We start from the raw sequence: 18,075 nt of genomic DNA on the forward strand, positions 1-18,075 counted from the left end.
TAAAATTTCCAGGTTTGTGTTTTTTCCTTTTTTCTTATAAAGTGTAGGATGTGTACAAGAAAAGTGTCTGTATTATAAAATATCCTATTCAAAATGTCATTTTTTTAAACATATCTTGAAAAAAAAAATTTTTTTTTGTACAAGATATTTTTTTATTATTTTTTAATGTTCTGGTACAACATTAATTTTTAAAAAATTAAGACGTGGAGAAAATAATATGTTTAGCTTGCAGAATATATTGTTTTTTCGAATAATTTTAAATGTTTTTATTGAATTTAATGTGTTATTTTAAGTAGTATTTGCTCAAAGTGTACCTACAAAATGACAAAATCAGAATAACCAATAAAACCTTGGATAAGTATTGTTTAATATATTTTCATTAAGGAAAAGTTTCAGGTGATTATATATCAATAATTTGTAATAATTAAAGTGGCTCCCAAAAATGCTCACTCCCTTATAACTTATATTGAAATAGGAAATAAAAATTCAATAATTAAAATGAATATTTCACAATGGGTATTTGATAATAAGATGTATAATCTATTCTTAGCAAAACTGCACGGAATATTTTAAAAACAAAGCAGAAGTTAAATTTTTTAATCAAATAGTAACAAAAATGTTACCCCACGAAAGTCATCGTACATCTAAATGTATTGGATCTCAAAATTAAAATTATCGTCAATTGCTTTTTTTATTTAATTATTTTTCATTTAATTTTTAATTTCTTTATTAGCAATTGAGTATCAAACCTATAATAGCAAAATTATATTTTAATTTTTGCTTGCTAACTCCGTAATATTTTATTTTATCATTTAAAAATGACTTGTGGTCGTAATAAAATATACCAAATTTGATTATTTGTCTTCATAAGAGGTAAATCAGTAATGAATATGTTAAATTAGCTTACTGTATTCAATTGAACTGTGCAATATGAGATAAAATGCTTAAAAGAAGGACTTCATATCAGAGACTAAAATTATAAATTTTGTGGAAAAATTCATAAATTTGCAATTGAGTGTTGCAAAAGTTTCTGCAAAAATTTTAAAAAAATATTCTGCCCGAATTTCACCTGAAAAAAAAACAAACTAGTTACACGTATTTTCAACCTTTAAAATCTATTGTAGATGCTAAAGGAAACTACACTAAATGTTAATTTAACGAAAAATTAGATTTACTAATAGACTGAGTTTTTTCTTTAAAAGTGTAAGATGACTTTTGAGGGATAAAGTTTTTGTCACTTTTTGATGATTGATTCCTTAAAAATAAACTTTTCCTTTATTTTAAAAATATTTCATATTGTCAGTCGCTTTATATTTCAGTTTTGTTAAGATTAGAACACATTTTTTATCATTAAATATACATTCTGAAACATTCATTTTAATTAATGGATAGTCTTATTTCATTGAAAGTCATAAGTGTATCAACACTTTTGTGAATCACTGTAATTACATTTCAATATAAAGCTGTACTGTATACTGCATTATACTGTATTTCATCTTACCAGTGCTTTTTATAAAATTCATTGATCATATTTTCTTTAAACCAATATCTCAAGTCAAATTTTTAAATAATGGTATTTTGAAATAGCATTTTTATTTTAAGAGTTTCAGTATAAAAAAATAAATGTCAGAAATGTAAAATTGTCTAATTTTTAGTTCTATACTCTATAGAAGAAACAAAATAGATAAAAGTCCTTAAAATTTATACTTTTTTGATTTTTCTTCTTATTTGAAATTAAAACATTTAAAGAATTCCAGTCTAAGCACACAGTTTTTTAGTTTAGCATAGTTAATTGTATTTGTTTGAACAACTGGAATCTTGTACAGTGCAGAACTAAAACACTAAGTTTCGTTTTCCTTCTCCTGACTAAACACATATGAATAAAAAAAATTATATTTTATGCATATACATCATTTAATATGTTTCCTATATATTCCTTAGTCATTGTCAGCTTTTTTAGGTAAAAAAGGAATAGTTTTGAAATATCATCTCTGGAATGCAAGCAACATTTACGAACTTTCGATATTGTGATAACTGTACAATTCGAATTTTGAATCAAAAAACTAATATTTACCAACAAAACCGTAAAATTTGATATTAATATATTGTTAGTTCTAAAAAAAACTTTTTTCAAAATAAAAATATACTATAAAAGGTTAAAATGAAATAGAAAAAATTAGCATTAATGCAAGAATTGTAACAATTTGTCGACAAACATTGCTGTTAGTGATGGGGGAAATGTGTGATTGGTTAGTTTGCTGAGAAAAAATAATTTACAGATTTCTTTGAATGGGAGTTCAAAAGCTTTCAGAAAAAGAGTGCAATATAAAATCTATTATTATTAAATTATAACCAACTATTTTTAAAGAATTTAATAAAGTTAAAAATACAAAAACATTTTGACTCATTTTGTCAAAATAGAAAAAAATTACCACTCTCAATTGCGAACAAACTTGAATCATTGTGTGAACGCGGACAGAATTTAAAAACCGAATCCTAATATCCGTCTTCCACATCCACCATAATCTTTGCCTTTCCTAAATTGCACAGTCTGCATAGAGATCAAAGACATTTCCTTAGCAACCATGGGAGAATTTTATGTTGTATTCTAGTTTAACAGGGTTATAATGGAGCAAATTTTGATGAAAGCAAAGTAAGTTGATGATATTTTAACTGCTTGGGGATACATTTCCGTCTAAAAAATGTGGGTATAATGTTTGAAACAATTTAAATTAAGAAAATTAGCAAATAACTTAAATTAGTGAAATTAAAAAAATATATAAGAAAAAATTTCCAGCTTTTCTTTAAAAATTCCAGGTTTTTATCCATATTTCCCTGATTTTTCCAGGTTTATTCCAGTATAAAAAAATTCCCTGATAATTCCAGGTTTTCAAGGTTTTCCAGGTGGGTGGCCACCCTGCTTATGTAGCATACATGGAAAAAAAATAAGAATAACAAATGATTCAAATGGTTTCATAATATCTAACATAAATCATTACAGAATAAAAACTATGCACTTAAGTTAGTGGTTGAATATGGATATTTAAGTTTAGAAGTCCAACAAAAAGTTTTTCTAATAAAAATTTAGGGTTAGTCAATGTTCAAACAAACTTTAAGAGAAAAAAAAACTTGGTGGCTCTGCTCACAAACCCCATAATTGCATCACATTCTTGTCTTTTAGAGGTCGATCTTTTTAAAAAAATAAGCTTATTTTACAAGTAAAATATGTAGTTATTATAATTTTATATTGGAACATTCTCTTAATATTTCATTTATAATGATACGAACGATTATCTTGACTTGAAAATAATAGACTGTACCCGAGAAAAAATAAATTTAAACATAAAGTCTATAATGAAAATATTAGAATTCAAGTTTTTATCAGATAAAAATAAAAAATTTAATTTTTAAGCATTATATAAAGCATATATGCAAACAATATTTTTAAGAGGAATTTATTTTAAATCATACAAATTCACTAACTTAAAATTTTTGCATTTTTTAATAAAATGATTTATTGTTAAATCTAAAAATACAATTCTTTAAAATAAAGATCTAAGCACTAGCAAGCGTATCAATAATTACAATGACAGAGAATAAATAAATATTCAAAATGATTTTAAGGCAGTAGAATAAAAAATAATTTGATACTTATACAACTCAAACGTAAGATTTAAAGTATTCCTGTAATTTAGCTTTGCTAAACACATTTATTTAAATGTATTACATTACAATTTCATAAAAATGTCATATTGACATATTGAAAAAAAAACTAGTATGCTTATAAAATATTGAAGTCTAAGTAACAGGATTCAAAATGATAGAAATTGTTCTTAAAAAAAAATTCTATTAAAAACAAAATAAATAAATTTGAAGAAATCTTAGTAGAAGGGTTAAATCTTGTTTGTATAGATGCTTTATAATGCTCAGGAAAACCATGTTTCAATCCTAGCATTATCAAATTCATTGATGTCAGAAATCGAAGGTATAGGTAAAGGGTTATTTTTCTCAATTCTTTTCTTTAATTTTTCCATGCTAAAATAACATTATTTCTTATTTTTTAAAATTAGTACAGGGTATCTGCTACATTTTAGAATTTCAAATTCATGACTAATTCCAAGAATTTTTCATGACTTAACGAAGTTACTATTTTCTCTGACAAAAACGCAACAATAAATTTAAATCAGCATTATAATAACATTCAGTAAAATGATAGGTATAACCAAAACTGTTATACTCAGCATCTTCATATTTATGAACTTTAAATTTAAAAAACAGAGTAAAGTAAGAGCTGAAGCAATGAAATAGCTGAAAAAAAATACAAAAGCAAATGACTTTTTCCCCTTTTTTTCAGCAGAATTATATTCTAAAGATACTTTTCTTGTTCATTGGAAATGAAAGAAATACTCCTGATTTTTCTGTTCCCATTTTGGAATAAAAAAATTCGCTAATGACTGACTTTTGCTTCAGCTAAAATTTTAAATTGATAAAATAAAATAAAAATTCTGAAATCACAGAAGTTTAAAAGATAATTTGCTGTAGAAATGATGTTTTTTGTTTCATTGTTTGAAAGAACACCATAATTTTTAAAGAACACGATAAAAACATTTTATATCTTAATCAGATATGACTGTGAGTGGGGATTTTGTTACAAATTCAGATATTCGGAACAATATGAAATTTGGGGGGGAGGGAGGGTACATTCCATTTAAAAAATTAGATTTTTTGACGACCTAAATCCATGACTTTTCATGATTTTTTTCAACAAAAAAAAATAGTTAAAATCATGACATTTCATGACACATTTTGATCAATACCGAAATTCATGACTTTCCATGATTCTAGAGTTTCTTGAGTCGATGAATGAGTTTCATGGTGCGTGGATACCCTGTTAGTACTTTTATTTCATGTTAAATTGTGCTTTAAAGTTCAAAATGTTATAAAAAATGCAAGTGAAATGTCATGACTGCTCCTTGTCCCCAAAATGCACATAAAATCTGATTTAGTATGACTGTTTATTTGAATATAGCATACATAATTCATATTCTTAGAATAATTTGTACATTTTGTTTTACACATCAATTTTTTGTCATTTGTGCATTATCTATTTCAAATACTTAAAGTGGCAACAAAACTAACTTGGTGGCTTTAGTAGATGAATAAAATAAAACTTCGATCAGGGTGCGTAACAAAATTTTTCAAAAAAAAAAAAGCACCTTTTAAGTAACTTTCAAGCACTCAAAATGTTTTTAATCGCTTTCCAAAAATAAAATATATATAATTATGATTTGTGCAGTAATAAAAATTACTTTTTTCTATTTTTAAAATTCGTAATTTATAAACAAAAAATCAATAAAGTTAAAAAACTTTACATAATCATAATAAAATAACTAGTTTTTGATATATATTGCAGAAAAAAGTCAATAAATTGCAAATGAGTAAAAAAAAAAATTCCTTTGTATGAACTATAATTACTTATCTTTATACAATATATTAATAGTTTAATTTTTTAAAAAATAGCTTCAATTCTAATAGGAGAAAACTATTGTTTTGTATTTACTGCACCAACTTAAAATGCACTTAAAAAGGAAAGTATTTACTGAACAAGGGACTGTAATTATTAAATTGTTTGAAATTTTTTTAACCTGCTTAATATGTTTTAATTTTGATAATACAATTATGTTTGTTGTTTCTATTTTGTCAGATTTCCAACAATATTAAAATAAGAGTGTTATTGTTTAACAATAAGAGCATAGTCAGTAAGTATAAGAATGCATCAATAGTTTAATTTACAAAATGAAATAGCTTTCCATCTTTAAGAATAAAACTATTGTTTTGTAATTACTGTACCAACTTAAAGTGCACTTAAAAGGGAAAATAATTACGGAATAAGGGACTGCAATTTTTAAATTATTTAAAACAATCTTAATGTAATTAAATATGTTGTTTATATTTTTATGATTTCAAACAATAATAAAATTAGAATGTTATTGTTCAGCAATAAGAACATAGTCAGTAAATATAAGAGTACAAAATTTTAGAATGAAAGCACTAATTTATTATTGTTAATAACATTATTAATTGAGAAAAAGTTAAAATAATTTATTTAAACATGTTTAGAGAATTATGAATACATTTTGTTTTGTGAAACAGATAATTTTGATTTAAAATCATGAGCTTTGTATTAAAAAAAAAACTCTAATTAGCTAAAAAAAAAACTACATTTTCTCAAAACTTAAATGTATTTTTGTCTTTATAATTTTTATTGGAAGTTAGATCAATATATTTTGTTTTCCCTTTTGTATTTTAACTACTTTAAGATTTAAATGTTGTAATTTCAAATAGGATCTTTTAATTAGTTTTATTTTAACAAAAATATTATATCATATATTTCTTATTTTCTTATATAATAAAAATATATTTGGTTCCTTTAAAAAAAGAAAAACAACCTCTATATAATGCAAAAATTAGCAATTTCAGTTTTAGTTATTTGTCTATATTTTTTAACTATATAGTAAACTCCTGATAATTCGTGGAGTCAAGTGGCCCATGAAGTGCGAATTCGGTCATAATCCACATAGCACTTAAAAATAACACACATAAATTTTTTTAAAACATAAATGCAACATTTTTAAAGGTTCACTTATTGTAGGCACAAAATATACGAAACTTTTCAGAAAAAAAAATTAAGTGTTATTTACATATTTTCTTTGCAATGTTATCTATTTTCTTTAGAATAGTAAATAACTTTTCAATAAAATATCATTTTAATTATTTTCTATGTTATTTTAATAAATTATTTATTTATAAGAAAAAATTTAATGATCTTTGTGTGTTTTTAAAGCACTTAAGTGAGGAAACAGTAATTACATTTTCTCAAGCAAAGGCAATTTGAAACTGTAACTAAACTTTTGTTTTAAAAGTTTCTTCATTGCTAGTCATTGATTTGTAAGCTTCAATCTATTATCAACATTAAGTTCATTATGAGATGAATTCCTAATTGTCTGAGAATAATTTTTTCATATAAGGCACTTGGGTGTAATGAAATGTAAAGAGAGAACCCAAATTAAATTGCAAAACATGAAAACATTTGCAGAAGTAAATTAGCAGAAAATTGTGAGCATGTGCTTTAATGAAGAATTCTACATAGTCATTTGTAAAAATTGTTTTGTACCAGATTACAGAGAATCTTGTGCATGATATTAAATGGAGCATATACTGGGCTGAATAAAGTTCAACAACAAGTGTCACACTGCATGGAATATACTATATAAAGTTTTTGTATGTAATAATAATAAAATTTTACAAAATTAATTGAATGAATTTCTAAAAAATATTTTTTGAAGCGTTCTTAATAAAGAGGTTACTCAAGATAATTTGCACATCACCTAGATTATCTATGGAGCAATTGATTTCTAAAGTATATGTGTTACAGAAATTTACAAATTTCATACTATTTAGAACTTACTGCAGAGGCATTCAAAGCATTTTTCATTTTCTCCCAGGTTGCTTCATCATTACTCAAGTTGATCAAGGTTTTCCAGCAGTTGAATTATTGCAAGAAGCAACAGAGTGAAGATGAGTCCTACAAGGATTTTAATATTATGATAAAAAGATTGATAAGTATAATAGATTTAAAGAACTCAAAATAAATTAAAATAATGAAAATAATGCACAAGCTTAAAAGCTACAACAAAGCATTCATAATTAGACAGATTTGAATATTTCACATTATTTCTAACGTATGTTTCTTGTAATGTTTTCTGCATTAAAGATGTTTTAATGTAAATGTATACAATTGTGTACTCCCAATGAAAGTTATATAATTTGCAATATGTATTTTCGATTTTTTTATGTTTTACTTAGTTATATCATTACCGTATTTTACTTAGTTATATCATTTACTAGCATGATTCACTGCAAGTTTACAAGGCTAATGGAAAGTTTTACAGGGAAATAAACATGATATTAAATAAATAAACATTCAAACAAATGTAATACAATTAAAAAATATCATTCAGCTTCTTGTTTGCAATGTTCCCACCCATCTCTTAAAAGTATTAAGAAAAAAAACAAAAACAATTTAAAATGTTTTACATGTTAAATTTAATACAATTACACTTAATTAATCACAGATTTACATTTCTTTCAATAAGAGTTTAAAAATCTACCGGTTATTTAAAATTTGACTAAAATTTACTGTAAATATAGAAAATGAGAAACTTTTGAAAAATGTGTAACTTTAAAGCTGTATAGAAAAAATATATATATATATTCATATATTGGAGTGTTGTCAATAAAAAAAACAACCCAGTAAAGTTTTTATATAAAGAATCTTGTAAAAATTACTTATATAAAAAACTACGGTTCTATAATCATCGAAATACTGCATAATTTTTTAAAAACCATATTAAGATGAATATATTAACTTTTAAATTACGAAATAGCATAATAAGAAACATCAAATTAATAATCACTTCAAAATTAAAGAATAAATAAAAGTCTTCAAAACACACATCAGCAATTCCAGCTTCTAAGTTAACTCTTGTTAAATTATTTTAGAAACAAATTGGAAAAAATATTGCATTTGTTTGAAATATTTATTATTAACAAATTGTTGCAAAATAATGGAAGTGAACAAGATTTAAATAAATAAGTTTACTTACAATATAAAATAAAAACTTTCAGCAACATCTAAAGAATAAATTAATTCCTAAAATAAAATTAAAAGGGGAGGTCCACCAGATTTTATAATATTGAAGCATATATTAATTGCGTCAATTTTGCATTGTTTAATAGTTCAGGCAATTTTTAAATATGTGTTGCTCATATCTACAGGGTTCCCACTCTTTTATCAAAGCAAAAATTAAGCACTTTTAAGTACTTTTATCAAAAAAATTAAGGACTTTTTTTGTAGAAATTAAGGACCTTAAAAATGATTATTTATCATCAAATAAAACATCATAGATTAATAATAATAGATTAAAAAAATGGAATAGCTTCTCTTCAACTCAGTCATCCTTTAAAAAATTTTTAAAAAAAAACTAAATAAAGAAATCTTCAATACAAATAATCTATATTTAATTAAGATTAAATTGCATTTAATCACCTCACATAGCTTTTAAGAATATAAAGAAAAACTCAAAGAATTCTGATTAAACATTAAATTTTCTATTTTAAAAATAGAAAGAAATTGTGTAAACAGATAGAAATATATAAATTAAGATGGTAAATTCATTAAATTAATAAAAATATTATTTTGAGTGACTGATACTAAACCAAGACAAAAAGAAACTAACAAATATAAGTTTATTGAGGTTAAGACAATTATTTTAAACCAAGTAAAACCTAATTATAATAAGCTAAAGATATATTAAAATCACAAAATATAAAAAATTTTATGATTAAAATCAGAATATATTCAGTACCTAACGACTTAGATTTTTTAAAAATAATAATAAAAATGTTACAAAATATTTTACACACATTACAAATTTTAAAAAAAAGAAAATGTCCACTTAAATAAAACATTTTTTAAATTATTTGTTGAAAAAAAAATGTGCTTTTGAAACATTGCTAGGCTTTTGTTAATTACTTATTTAAAATAATAAAGTTGTATTGACTAATGGTCAAATGGTTTAAATGTAAGTTTTTTTATTTATTTATTATTATTTTCCTTTCTGAAAATGAAATAGACTAAAGATTTAAATGCTTAAAAATAATACTCACTATCTGACAAATTATTAACGAACATGTATTGGAGGAATTTTTAAAAAAATATAGATATATATTCTATATTTAAGAGCACTATTGCTAAATTATTGAAAAGCGTTAAAACATTGCTTAACTTTTCATTTATTTAAAAAAAATTTAGTCATTTTAACTAACAACCAAATTAAAAAAAAAAAAAAAAAGAAAGAAAGAACACAAACTCTGTTTCAATTTCCTCAAAAACAAAAGCAAATTAATTAAATGTAGGCTTTGTTCTAATTTTTTTAAACTAAAAGAGAGACTGAAGATTTATTGGTTTAAAAGCTAATCAAATTATTATACTTAAAAAACTAAACTCATGGCGCGACAGCCCATAGAGGGCCAAGGCCTACTATGCCCATCTTAGTTTTCTTAACCTTGGGCTCTGGGGTGCAACGTGAATTAAATATATTTTTTAAAAAAAATTACTTTTTATGACAAAATATAAATTACTTAAATACAAAATATATAAAATATTAAATTGTATCACTTTTAAAAAAATCAATAAAGAATCTTTTTTTTTAATTCATGATTTCGTTTCAGTAATATATTAAGTTCAGAACGAAAATTTAAGATAACTGCGATTGAGCAACGATCGCCAAGTAACAGTAGGTCTGCTGAAAATAATTGACAACGTTAAATCCAAACAGAAAAAAAGTGACGAAATAATGCGCAACGATCGCTAAGTAGCAGAAGTGTCACTGAAAATAATTTACTTGAAACGTTATATTAAGTTGAAATAAAACGAACAGCGAAAGCAAGATAAGTCCCGCTGAAAATTATCTTCAAGAAACGTAAAATCCCAAGGTCAAAAATTGCGCATCCTTGCCAAAAATGGCAAGGATGCGCCATTTTTGGCAAAATGGCAAGGAAGGCATTTAGGCCAAAAATGGCAAGGAAACTATGCATCGCGTTCTATATTTCAACACTGATCCTCACTCGTCGTTATTCAATATCACGAAACGAACTTCATCTTCGTAGCTAAAAATGTAATCAACATCTTCGCAGAGAGATGAAATCAAAATAGTCTTCGTCAGCGCGTTGTTAGCGTTAGCATAGGCTAGAGCCCCTGAATTAGACAGGCCGACTTATCATCGATTTTTGGAGCAAAGAGCTAACATAAGCACTATACTAACATAACGTTAACTTGCGATCTTGTTTGCTCCAATATTGCTTGATAGGTCAGCTCTGATAGTATAGGAGCCTTAGCATAGGCAAGAATTCTCGCACGTTAAATTGTGAGCGTCTTAAATCAGATTCCTGATGCATCACCTAAGATAAAAGAAATTATATCGGCCTGCCGATATGTGCATTACGTCGATAATTCGCGATACATCGATTAGGCAAGAATCCTCGCACGTTAAACCGCGAGCGTCTTAAATCAGATTCCTGATGCATCACCTAAGATAAAAGAAATTATATCGGCCTGCCGATATGTGCATTACGTCGATAATTCGTGATACATCGATTAGGCAAGAATCCTCGCACGTTAAATCGCGAGCGTCTTAAATCAGATTCCTGATGCATCACCTAAGATAAAAGTAATTATATCGGCTTGCCGATATGTGCATTAAGTCGATAATTCTCGATACATCGATTAGAAAAGAATCCTCGCACGTTAAACCGCGAGCGTCTTAAATCAGATTCCTGATGCATCACCTAAGATAAAAGAAATTATATCGGCCTGCCGATATGTGCATTACGTCGATAATTCACGATACATCGATTAGAAAAGAATCCTCGCACGTTAAACCGCGAGCGTCTTAAATCAGATTCCTGATGCATCACCTAAGATAAAAGAAATTATATCGGCCTGCCGATATGTGCATTAAGTCGATAATTCTCGATACATCGATTAGAAAAGAATCCTCGCACGTTAAATCGCGAGCGTCTTAAATCAGATTCCTGATGCATCACCTAAGATAAAAGAAATTATATCGGCCTGCCGATATGTGCATTACGTCGATAATTCACGATACATCGATTAGAAAAGAATCCTCGCACGTTAAACCGCGAGCGTCTTAAATCAGATTCCTGATGCATCACCTAAGATAAAAGAAATTATATCGGCCTGCCGATATGTGCATTACGTCGATAATTCGCGATACATCGATTAGGCAAGAATCCTCGCACGTTAAATCGCGAGCGTCTTAAATCAGATTCCTGATGCATCACCTAAGATAAAAGTAATTATATCGGCTTGCCGATATGTGCATTAAGTCGATAATTCTCGATACATCGATTTAAAAATGTCGAGTAGCGCTCTTTAAAATTGCCGCATCATTTAAAAAAAAAAATGTGAAAGCCAAACGAAATAAAAACAAAAAATCGTTCTCAATTTTTATAAGAAAAATTTAACGTTGAAAATTACACTTTAAGTGCTTCCCATCGCCGGATTTTTAGAAAAAAAGACGAAAAAGAAGCTCTTTAAAATATGCTATCAAAATAAATAAAAAAAACACAATTAATCAAAAAAGCAAAAGAGAAACAGAAAATTTTCCTAAATTCTTAAGACAAAACTTGCAACGTAGAAAATCAATTTTCTATTTTACTGGTTATCTAATTATCTGTATAACTTTAAAAGAAAAAGTGGAGATAAAATATATCAGAAACGCTGTTAAAATGCCGCGCTATAAAATAAGAAAAACCCAGCAAAAGTGAAAACAGAAAGTAAACATTTCACTCTTAAAAAAAAAAGTGTCGATGAGAAAACGACGAAAATGACTTTCCTGATTAAAATTATACTTTGCCGAATATTCGTAATATCCCTAATATTAAAAAAATGGAGTCATTTATAAAATTCAATTTCAGAAGAAAATCTGATACAATGAAAAAAATCCACTTTGCCTTGCGACGATCACTAGATGCTGATCCATTCCTTATATTTTTCATCAAGTGTCCATAAATTATAAAAAACACACTTTCCTGGCATTTCTAACATTTCACATTTGAATGAAGTATCAAAGCTACCATGTGTGCTATCAGAAGAATGAATTTCTCGAACCTATGGCTGTAGAAGGTCAATGCAGGTCTTCGGCTGATTAAGTACTTCTAAGTACTGTCTAAAAATAAGTCAAGACCTCTACTCACCTGCAGTATCACGCTCCCCTCTCCTTACACTAAATTTTTTTCTTTCAGAGTGATCCAGAAAGAAATATTTTAATGAAAAAATTAATAAAAGAAAAAAAAAACAATAAGGACGTGTTTTCTTCCACTTGCTTGTAACCCCTACCCTCACACGCATTCAAAATATTCTACCCTCAATGCAGGGTCTCATTCTAGGCGAAAGACGTACTTTTTAATTGTGGATATTTTCCCAAGATAAAAAAATTGTTCCAACCAACTAGCTATACTAGAAATTAAGGACTTTTAAGGACCGTGAATCAAAATTAAGTACTTTTAAGGGCCCTTAATTTTCAAAATAAAAACTAAGCAGTTTTTAAGGACTTTTAAGGACCGTGGGAATGCTGTATCTACCAATGCAAATGATTTGACAGTTGCATTGTGGTTTAATTAACATAAAACCTCAAATTGACATTAGCATACATGCAAACCTTTAAAGACTAAAACTGGTAAGACTTTTCATTAAAAATTTATGAAGCATATAAGAATTTCAAAACTAATATTTCACACATATGTTTCAATTTTAAAAACACAACACCTCAGAATATCAGTAAAGTATTTTGGACTCAATAAAATCCTTCATAGTACAATATTTTGACAGATAACAAACTTGAGATTTACAAAACTATAGTTTCCTTAAAATAATTAAAATAAATCCTTAATTGCAAATTTTTTGATTATAATTCACTATGACTAGTTTTTTAAAATAAATTGCAATATGTTGCCCATAAATAAAATGACATGAAACATGAAGCAAGTCTTAAAGATGACGTAAATTATGTACAACATATGACTTGCAAATTGAAATGTAACATATGTTCCGTAAATCGAAGCATATATGAATAGCAAATGATTAAGTTTGAAAAATGCACAAAGTAACAAGTCATAAATAGCAACGAGTGATTAATAAATCAACAAAATGCAAACTTTGTCACATGATTCTTTGATTACTTTAATGCAAAACCCAACACATTATTTGGTAATGACTTTTATGTAAAAAATGATGCATAATCTAGTAATCATTAAATGCAAAAGGAGATTGATAAATCACTTTGATGAAAATTGCAAACAGTAATTTTTAAACCCCTTTAATGCTATTTGCAGAAGGAAAATTTTAAATCCTTCTAACACAAATCTCAGTGTGTGATTCGTAAATCACTTGAATAAGAATTGTGATGCATGATTCGGAAAACACTTAATAGCATGTAATACTTAGCATGATTCAGGAAGCATTTCAATGCAGACACTGATGAGTTATTTACAAATCACCATAATGACACAACTAATTACTTTCATGTAAAACACAATGCTTGATTCTTCATTCACAGAATATTTACCTAAGGGGGATAAAAATATAATGTATAAAACTGAACATAAAATGATAAAAAATTGAAATGAAGTTAACACAGTGATTATATTTAAACTTTTACTAAATATCAAAGTGAAAAATTATGTATTCCCCTTTGACCTACAAGAATTTAGTCATTGTAGCTTTTTGAAAATTATGTTGGGAAATTTTTTTTACTATTTCATATTTAATGGCTATATAGATTAAATACATCACAAATTACCAGATTTTTCGAATTGGAATAAAACTTCAATTTTCATACGTTAGAAAATAAAATAAAATGTTTCAAAATCCCCACAGTTTAAAATGAGTGCATGCAATGCATGGTAATAACAAGGCTATTATTAGACATGGTTTCGCTAATTATTTCCTTTACACTGTTGTTTTCCCTATTTTGACATTCAATCACAGGAGAGGAGTAGATAAGGATAAGTGTCTTGTCCCGAATTTAAATCAGACTCCCATTTAACTGACCTAGAACTATTTTTATAGTAAAAAAAATGGCAAAGGAAAGGGGAGTATTTTTTTAAAATTTCATATTTACTTGATATAAAATTTGATTTATATAAAGTTAATATCTCTTATTAGAATTTTATCCTTAAATTAAATTAGTACAGTAAAAATCAAAGTGAAAACCAGGGGGTGATGTAACATCTTGACACATGGAAAAAAGTTTGCAGTTTACTTAATTATGCTGATAAGGGAGGTGTTCAAAATTGTCCAAAATATTCTTATATAATATTTGAATGGCTTCTAGTTTAAAGTAATGATAATGTGATAATGGTATGGAAAAGCATTAACTAATTTCTCCTAACAATGCAAAAGGATTAATAAAATGGAAATAAACAAGGTTTAGCACTTAGAACACTATTAGAAACTTCATAATTTGGAGATGAAGACAATATAACTCTATAATATTACATTATAATATAAAAAGGTAATTATAAATTTTTTTATTTTAAATTGATACAACAACAGGAAACATTTAAAAATATTAATGATATAACGTAACTAATAATTCAAAGATACAAAAGAGTTGAAAGAGCTTGAGAATTTTCTTTCAGATACAGTAAACTAAAAGTGCAACAACATTCTTTGCATTATTGATCGAAAAAAAAAACAAAATTTTATCTTCTTTAAATATAATTTTTCAAGGCAATTGAAAAACATTCTAAAATGGCAACATTTTGTTATAAGAAATTCATTAACAGTATATTTTAATACAGTGTTCTCCTAAACTGTTTTTTGAAGGGCCACCACCCGCCCTACCCTCCCTTTGATCCCAATAAATGTGCCCTCTTTTTATAAAAATAAGTCACCCTTCTTCAGAAACTATGTCTTTTTATTCAGATTCTATTTTGAAAAAATAAATAATTCATTGTTTAAATAATAATTACATTGGTAAAATTATGTGTTTTTATAGGTTAAATTCAGATTACTTTTTCCAACATTTACTTTGTTTGGATTATTCTCAACTGCTCAAATTTCTATAATATAAGTATCTTTTTAAGGGCAGGTGGGAGGGGGATATTAATTTTTTAAAGTAATATAAATATTTTTTTCTTAAAAAAAATTTACCTTTAAAAGCTTATTTTCTTATAATTTTCAGTTAAAATTATTGAAAAAAAAACATGCACAGAGATTGCCACTTAGCATGCCTTTAATTATTTTTATAAGCTACAATCTTTCTCATATATTGATAATGAAAAAGAATTACATTTTGAAATATACTCATAAGATAGTATGAGATGGTAATTTAAGAATTGTCTAGGATAAAATTCACTTATACATAATATTACACATTTTAACATTATTGATGCGAGCTCCCTTCCAAAATTGATAAAGCTTTTATCAGAGAGGAAACACCCTCCCCTTTTTTTATTCATAAGAAAAACTCTGTAATACAATATATTTCTTATTTATATAGACATAAGTTGAAGAGGTCTTTTTTTTAAATAAGAATACAATATCTTTCTTATTTATATAGACATGAGTTTGAAGAGCTTTTTTTAAAATCTCATTTGTTTTAAATTCGTATTAATAAACAAAATTCATAAGAATAAGTCATGAAATAAATCAAAGTAAACTAACTAAAAGGAGTTTTATTTGTTATCAAATAAAAAATTGATTTTAATTAAGAAAGATTTAGATGAGAAGAATAAAAAGAAATATATAAAAATATAGAAGACAAAGAATATATATATTAAGTTTTTTTTCTTCAGAAATTTTATAAACTCTATTATAATTCTATAATAGCTATATAACATTTTTTACATCATTATAATGATTTTTTCAATTTTGTATTTGTGTATATTGCTAGATTAAAAATAATGAATCAGAATAAGCACAGGTATTTTAAGAACCAAACCTGCTTCAATATCATTAAAAAGAATTATTATTAGACCCTGCTAGTCTCATAATAATTCTTTTTAAAGAATCGTTGAGAATTTTAGAATAATTTAAGTATTTTTAAAATATATATTCTACCAAAAAATGTATTCCAAATTTTTATTTTGCAGTATACCTTCATTTGACTAAGCAAAGAAAAAATAACATGGGTGAAGCTGATAACATTTTTTTTTTCCTTTAAAATTTTGACACATAAACCTTGCTTTAATTTTCTATTTTTAAATTTTTAAAATAAATTTTTGATTGTTCCCATTAAACTAAAGAATAATTAGGTGATTGATTGCAAATTGCTTAAAAACTTAATACCTTTTGATGCCCAAGAGTTTAACTTTTGCTTCTGGTCCTCTGCTTAATAAGAGTTTTTAAGACAAATTTGTTGAATTAAAAATTTTTAAAAAAAATTCAAAATAATAAGGTATAAAAATTTCAATTTTTCAGCGTTTTATGCAAACTTTATTATAATTATTTATTTTTATTAACGAAAAAAATAATTTCAAAATTAAATTAATTTTATAAAAAATATATACTATCATTGATAATGAAGATAAATAAGCAAACTTTATAAGACTACAAAAATATAAGCAGTTAAAAGAAGTTTAGGAAATTTATAGTTATTGTTTTTATATTTATTAAGAGTTTTTCTATTCAGATTTAGCCCAACACTGTATGGGTATAGAGGTTATAGTTTTCGAATAAACAAAATTTTGAATTTTAAAAAATTAATATTAAAACTTAAACTCTATCGATTATAGGCAAAATATTTTTAAAAAAAACTTTAGACACCCAGTAAAGGTGCTACATTGTCACAATAAAAAGTATCATAAAAAGGTTTAGTTGCGCAGTACCACAAAGTAAATTTTATGATAAGTGATTTACGTGAAAGTTGAGCACCTTACAAGAAAAAATAATTTTTTTCCCAAGACAATGGTATTAACTGGATAAAATAAAAGAAATTTATAAGCATAAAGGATGAGTTTAAAATTTCTTAAAAGTGTTCAATTCTATTACTTCCATAAATTTATAATTATATTAAGTGACTAAACTAAAACTGGAAATTTCCTTTGTAAATTTTTATAAAAAATAACTATACAACTATTTTACTTAAAATGAACATATAAATATATATTTTTCAAAGTAAATTTAAAATTATTTGATATTTTGTTTAAAAAGTATTTTTCTGCATCTTATTAGAAAAAACAAAAATGAATTTTTTTTTAAATTCCTTGATATTTTAGTTAAATTTAAAAAAATCATTTTCACAGAAAAGTATTGAAGTATACAATTTAGTTTTTATGTTAACGAATTATTTTGTTCAATATGAGCAAAACACTACTGAACCTTTAGAATACAAGATAATTTAGACAAATAAACAAGAGATAGCTGTTGTTTGAAAACATTAAAATTTGACTGAGTTAATTATTAAGAGCTAATAAACTCAATTATTA

At 25.6% G+C, this 18,075-nt stretch overlaps 1 long non-coding RNA gene across 1 annotated transcript in view; it reads right to left on the reverse strand.

Moving 5' to 3' along the window:
- Window positions 1–18,075, reverse strand: part of LOC147816950 (uncharacterized) — a 29,355-nt gene that overhangs the window by 1,831 nt on the left and 9,449 nt on the right. The window contains exons 5-6 of the long non-coding RNA XR_015429610.1: window positions 14,086–14,210; window positions 7,469–7,585 (exon numbers count right to left, since the gene is read on the reverse strand). This is a non-coding gene — a long non-coding RNA (uncharacterized LOC147816950). The remainder of the gene's footprint in view (window positions 1–7,468; window positions 7,586–14,085; window positions 14,211–18,075) is intronic.

The sequence above is a fragment of the Parasteatoda tepidariorum genome, chromosome 1 (genome assembly GCF_982258835.1).
Source record: "Parasteatoda tepidariorum strain Cologne lab strain chromosome 1, Ptep-v5.0, whole genome shotgun sequence".
NCBI classification, from domain to species: Eukaryota; Metazoa; Arthropoda; class Arachnida; order Araneae; family Theridiidae; genus Parasteatoda; species Parasteatoda tepidariorum.